The sequence below is a fragment of the Trachemys scripta genome, chromosome 17 (assembly GCF_013100865.1).
Source record: "Trachemys scripta elegans isolate TJP31775 chromosome 17, CAS_Tse_1.0, whole genome shotgun sequence".
Taxonomy (NCBI): domain Eukaryota; kingdom Metazoa; phylum Chordata; order Testudines; family Emydidae; genus Trachemys; species Trachemys scripta.
In genome coordinates, this window is record NC_048314.1 from 14526364 (window position 1) to 14533416 (window position 7053).

Sequence of the window (7053 nt, forward strand, 5' to 3'; positions counted from 1 at the left end):
CGGGTGGGGGTGTATTAGTATCTCCAGCTAAGAAGTGGGGAAACAGAGGCTCAGAACAGCAACTCTGATGCAGCAAGGCTGCAGATCTCACAAGCCCTGCTCTAACCGCTAGATGCGTTGGATTCCTAGTAGGGAATGGTTCCCTTTCCACGGGTGCTTGGTTAATTCCATGCTAGCGCTGCCCCTGGGTCTTTTCCTCGGGGTGCGAGGTTAAGGTCAGTGATGTGTGATTCAGGTTGGGGATTGGCCCTTTGTATCCCCTCTCAGCCTGGCCTCCAATCCCTTATGGAGTGTGTCAGTTTGGAGCCCTGTGCCACAGCACTGAGGAGATGTCTACGCTGCATTGAGGACCAAACCTCCCCGTTGACACCCACAGACTCTGGCTGGCGGGCCTTGTACCAGCCTGCTCAAAACAGCCGCGTAGGCATCGCAGCCCGAGCCACAGCGGGAAAGCAACGTCTACACGGCTATTTTTAGTGCACTTGCGTGACATTCCCCCCCAAGGCTGCAGACGCCAGCTGGAAGGCTTGCTCCGCCTCCCAGCTGCAGTGTAGACATACTCTGAATGTTTGGTAGCCACCCTGTAATAACCAGGCGTCGCTCAGCCATGTTCCAAAGGAACAGATGCATATTGCAGAGACTGGGAGCTGCCCGTGGCCTCCACTAACCCACCACAGTCTCAGCTACAGTTGAGTGGGCGTGAAAGGAGCCACAACCGTCCTGCAAATTAGTTTAGTGGAATTCTTCAAGCCAGGAGGTTTTCAAGGCCCGGCACAGCCGATGTCCAGAGGAGATGGAAACTTACAGCCAGGAGCACAGAATCGAAGGGCCCGGCCTGGCAGTTCATTGCAGGGCTGTGCCAGAGCCTAGTGATTTCATTACGTTTCATGGGGCAGGAAGTGCTGGTTTTTGGTTGAAGGGCCTGAGTCTTGTCAGAGGTAATAGGATTGGTTCACTGCAGGCAAAGACATGGCTGCCTTAATACTCTGTGAAGGGGGGAACACCCATAACTATCCCCCACACGGTTATGACTCCTCTCCCCTTGCGAGGGCAGCAGCCCCTCACCACAGCCCTGCCGCAGGAGCTCCTGTTCGGGGGGGTCACAACCGCACCCTGTTCACATGGTTCTAACACACAGGGCTGCTCCGGTCTGCAGGCCCCTGACACTTGCTTTCACGTCACTCCCCCTTTCCCATTTTTTCAGCTATGCCCAGCAGCAGAGAAGGACTCAACCCACGATACTCAGGGCCAGATTTTGAATATCCCAGAGCTGGGGGCAGTTTGGATGCAGCGGGGCTGGACTGGGACCATCTCTATCCATGAGGAGGAAACGAGTTTAAAAATCTCTCTCACACCTCATGCATTTCACACCTGACCATAACGCTCCTACAGCAACCGCATGTCTCAGGGAGTCAGAAACAGGCTACAGAGCTGTATTTTCTCTTCACTGCTAAATCACCAGTTCAAATCCTAGCTCAGTCAGGGATTGGGAGAGAGGTTTTGAATAGATGGTGGATACTTAATGGGCGGCTCCTGGAGTCTCATCTCACCGTGACCATCCGTGCTCAGCCATGGGGAATGTTGGCGGAGTCGAGCAGTTCGGCTGTAACTGCTCGGGAAATAAACATTCGCTCTCGGAATGAACAGAGTCAGCGCGTCGCACAGCTTCACGAGCGACACGTGTTTGGGTCACAGTATCCGTCCAACGTCCTCAGGTAGCTACAGGAAGGCCGTTGCTGCTGCTCTGCTGAGATGAAGATTCAGTAATGGCTGCAAAGGAGCATTAAGTCTGGGTCATATCAACCTCTTCTCAAGTCCATTCTGGGGCAGCCTGTGCACTGAGGAAAACTTGAAAAGAGGAGAGCCAAAGATCAGGGCATTTGCACCTTCCAACGGTAAGTTATAACCTAGTTGGCAGGGCAGGGGGAATAGAGAACACACACACACACACACACACACACACACGGTAGTTGGCAGGGCAGGGGGGATAGAGAACACACACACACACACACGGTAGTTGGCAGGGCAGGGGGAATAGAGAACACACACACACACACACACGGTGTGGGGTGGAATCTGATAGGGGAAGCGAGCTACTCCTACCGCCCACATTCCATCCAGATTCCTAATAACCCAGGTTATACTGTAGCCTGAATTATAAAACTCTGTCCGATGTCCCCCGACTTGTGGGTTGCACCATTGCTTGGTGACATGTCTCCATGAGCTCAGACGTGAGGTGTGTTGTCCAAAGCAGTCCCTGCCCCATGCCCAGTTTGGCTCTTCCCCAAGGATGTTAGAGGGTGGCTCGTTTGCAGAATCAGCCACACCACTTCACCCCTCTGGGCCTGGAGGACGCAGAGCCTGCCGGACCCTGCTAGATACCATCTGTGCCAATTTCCGTTACCTGTTAGCCACGTATGTACAGATACAGCAGCTGCAGGACAACCTGAGTGGCCATGTCTCAATCAGTTCCAACCTTCAATTAACTCACCAGCTATTTATGCTAAGAGTCTGTGTTGATTCATTTCTGGGAAACTTTCTAAGAGCACAAACAAGACAATTCCTGCCCAAAGAGCTTGCAATCTAAACATAAGACAAGAGACAAACAGGTAGAAACAGACGAGGGGAAGGGGGGAGTGAGGGGGAGGCTCAAAGAAACAATTAGACAATTATCGGTCAGCATGATAGGCAGCAGTCTCAGAACACCAGCTGCCTTGTCAAGTTTTTTTTAATAAGTATCATAGAACCACTTAGTTACTAAGCCCTACATTTAAGGCCAGAAGGACCTGACCTGCCTAACACAAGGCATAGAATTTTGCCCAGTAACTCCTGCATCGGGTCCAATAACTTGTGACCAGACAAGAGCATCATTTAGAAAGACATCCAGTCTTGACGTGAAGAGATGGAGAATCCAGGGCAGACTGTTCCAGCGGGTCGCTACTTTCACTGTGAAAAATGTGCACTTTATTTCCAGTTCAAATGTTTCTAGTTTCAGCTTTCAGGCACTGGGTCTGAGAATGCCTTTGTCTGCTAGATGCTACATGGTTAGTTCTCGAGCAGTGGAATTTTAGTCAGAGAGTAAATCGATGGTGACACATCACCCCCCAGGGCTGGCCAAACATTTTCTATTGAAATACTTTTTTTCTGACAGAATTTTATTTTTTGTTTTGATTAAACAAAACTTTCCCCAGAAAGCGTCTGCTTTCCATGGACATTGTTTACTTTCATTAGAAAACTGAATTTTTACAGGTGAAAATTTAAAGGCTTTTTTTTACATAAGAACATAAGAACGGCTGTACGGGGTCAGACCAAAGNACCCATTCCAAACCCCAATCATTTTAGTTGCCCTTTTCTGAACCTTTTCTAGTGCCAGTATATCTTTTTTGAGATGAGGAGACCACATCTGTACGCAGTATTCGAGATGAGGGCGTACCATCGATTTATATAAGGGCAGTAATATATTCTCTATCCCCTTTTTAATGATTCCTAACATTCTGTTTGCTTTTTTGACCACCTCTGCAGACTGCATGGACATCTTCAGAGAACTATCTACAATGACTCCAAGATCTTTTTCCTGACTTGTTGTAGCTAAATTAGCCCCCATGATATTGTATGTATAGTTGGGATTATTTTTTCCAATGGGCATTATTTTACATTTATCCACATTAAATTTCATTTGTCCTATCAATTAGTTTTGTGAGAATTACTGGAAGGGACCCTGAAAGGTCATTGAGTCCAGCCCTCTGCCTTCACTAGCAGGACCAAGTACTGATTTTGCCCCAGATCCCTAAGTGGCCCCCTCAAGGATTGAACTCACAACCCTGGGTTTAGCAGGCCAATGCTCAATCCACTGAGCTATCCCTCCCTCCCTGTTCAGTCCTTGTTTGTTTCTGACCAAAAACTGAATTTTGGGGGTCCCCGTGGGGAGCCAGCTGTGGTCACTCAATTAGGGTGAACTGCAAAGAATGGGGCAGACAATCCCCATAAAGCTGGTGGATATTCCAATACCTAGATTCACCAGGCCAGCATCAAACAGCTTCTTTATTACCGTTCTGGTTACTCAGAAGTCCAAACAATACAGTTCCCTTCAAGTGATCCAGCCTCAGGCCTCCATCCAGGTACCCACGTCAAACATGATGAAAATTTCTGTAAATCTTATTTCATTATATAAAAGAAAAGGTTCTACCAATCCCAAAGGATCGGACACATCATCTCCCAGGTTAGCGAATGTTTCAGATCTTACCCAAATACACGCTACAGCCAATTCTTATTAACTAACATTGAAAGGTTTATTTATAGAAAGAAAGAAAGAAAGAAAGAAAGAAAGAAAGAAAGAAAGAAAGAAAGAAAGAAAGAAAGGTGAGAGTTAAAATTGGTTAAGGGAATCCACTACATACAGTAATGGCAAAGTTCTTGGTTCAGGCTTGTAGCAGTGATGGAATAAACTGCCGGCTTAAGTCAAGTCTCTGGAGTACATCCCCAGCTTGGATGGGTCATTCAGTCCATTGTTCAGAGCTTCAGTTTGTAGCAAAGTTCCTCCAGAGGTAAGAAGCAGGATTGAGAAGCTGCAGCTGCCTTTTATAGTCTCTTGCCACGCGGCCAGTGCTTCCTTTGTTTCAAACACAAGCTGCCCAGCACATGGCTTGGAAGCCTTCGAGTTCTCTCCATGGGCATGTCCCTGCCTGCCTGGCTGAGTCATAAGGTGTATCTGCCTTCTCTCAATGGGTCAGTTGTATAGCTGATGGTTCTTAATGGGCCATCAAGCAGGGTAGGCAGTGTTGATGCCAAACTGGCTGGGGTGTCACCCAGAAGCATAGCACAAGTTTGAAATACAGACATACATAAAAAGAACAGGAGTACTTGTGGCACCTTAGGCTAGGTCTACACTACCCGCCTGAATCGGCGGGTAGAAATCGACCTCTCGGGGATCGATTTATCGCGTCCCATCGGGACGCGACAATCAATCCCCGAATCGACGCTCTTACTCCACCAGCGGAGGTGGGAGTAAGCGCCGTACCGACGGGAAGCCACAGAAGTCGATTTTGCCGCCGTCCTCACAGCGGGGTAAGTCGGCTGCGATACGTCGAATTCAGCTACGCTATTCACGTAGCTGAATTTGCGTATCTTAAATCGACTCCCCCCTGTAGTGTAGATGTACCCTTAGAGACTAACAAATTTATTTGAGCATAAGCTTTCGTGGACTACAGCCCACTTCTTCGGATGCAAATTTGTTAGTCTCTAAGGTGCCACAAGTACTCCTGTTTTTTTTGCGGATACAGACTAACACGGCTGCTACTCTGAAACCAGACATACATACATATCTATAACCCATAATACAAAGGCAATACAAACGTATAAACAAGATGATCATATCCGGCAAATTATAACATTTTGCAGATACCTTACATGGCATATCTGGCTGATTACTTAGGCATTACCCCAGGAGTCAACATTTGAAATCCAGGTATAGAGTCAATACTTATAACTTTAAATACAAAAATGATACAGGCATACAGATAGCATAATCATAACCAGCTAATCATAACCTTTTCATAGACATCTTACTCGACAACCTTAGTACAATATTTGCTGCAAATATATAACAGTGGTTGCAACAATGATCTATATGGTCATATTTTAATCAGATAACGTCACAGGGGGGGATTTTCAGTTTGACCTGCTGACAAGCGGAAATCTTCCACTGAAAATTTGGTTGAAACCAAAGTTTTGTTTTCATCAACATTTTCTCAGAGGGAATCAACACATCCCAGTTTCCAAATCAGCATGGAACAGCAGGGCTGATAGTCTAGCTCAGTGTTTCTCAAATGTGGCCAGCGTGGCTGCCTGTGGCCATCAGGGGCTTTTCTTGCAGCCACAGACCTCCTGGGTGCTGATCGGGGAGGGGAGGGTGGCAAAGCAGCAACCCCTCCCCCAGGTCCGCCAGCAGGGGTTGGGCCCTCCCACTCCTCTGGAGCCAGCCAGCATGAGTTCCCATCTTCCTGGAGGAAGTGGGGTTCAGGTTTCCAGTTTCAATCCTGGCTCACCACCCCCCTTATTACCTCTTGCTCCTGCTGCCTCCTCTGGCCCCTCCCCCATCCAGCCCATGACCCTGGGCCCCCACTGTCTCCCTACCCACCTGCCCATCCAAGGCTTAACTTGTCCCTAGGCTTGCCAGGGCTGAGTAAGTCTGTTGTGAAAAGTGATATGTTTATGTTTGTTAATATCACTTTTCACAGTCTCCCAGCTAGCTAACAAGTCTTCTGCTGTGAACAGTGACTTTATCAAACAAATATCACTTTCCACAGAAGCAGACTTACTAGCTAGCAAGTCTAAAAAGAAAATGCAACAACAACAAAAAGACGAGAACATGCAAAGCACCTTATTTGCGTTTCTATTCTGTTTAGTTCCGATAAAGAAATAGAGCCAAGTGTATGTTATTTTTATTATTCAGTCTGCGAAAAACTCCTACAGACATAAATTACTCCGATTTGGACATTGCACGGGGGTGTGTGCGCATCTGGCTGACACCACAGGGGGGTGCTGTAACATCACACAGAGTAAACTGTCACTAATGGGTGAGAGTTGACATAGATTCTGCAGGGTCTTTGTGAGAAGGAAGAGAAGACACTGAATTCCCATTGATCCCTCCTGGAACAGTCTCCCTACCACCAGGTTACAGTTTCGTGTACCAATGGCCATATTTTGATTACATTGCCGGGTTGGATTTTCCTTCACACCTGGTACCTGTTCTAGAGGGACTATTTTTTTAACCCCACTCTCATCCCTCTCTGCCATACCCACTCCTGCCTGGTTTCCAGCATTTTTATCCCGTTCCCAACCACAAAAACCTGAGACCCAGCAAATCCCACAAGAGAGAAAGATTCCCCCAGGCTACTAAAAAAACCCCAAACAGTCAGTTAATATATTATATATATTAATGGAATTCAGACACAATTTTTACCACTAAAGAAATAAAACAAATCTTGCTTAAACCATGTAGAAAAAAACTTTAACTCTTGTTATAATAGATGTCAAATCCCTTTCTGTGCCTCG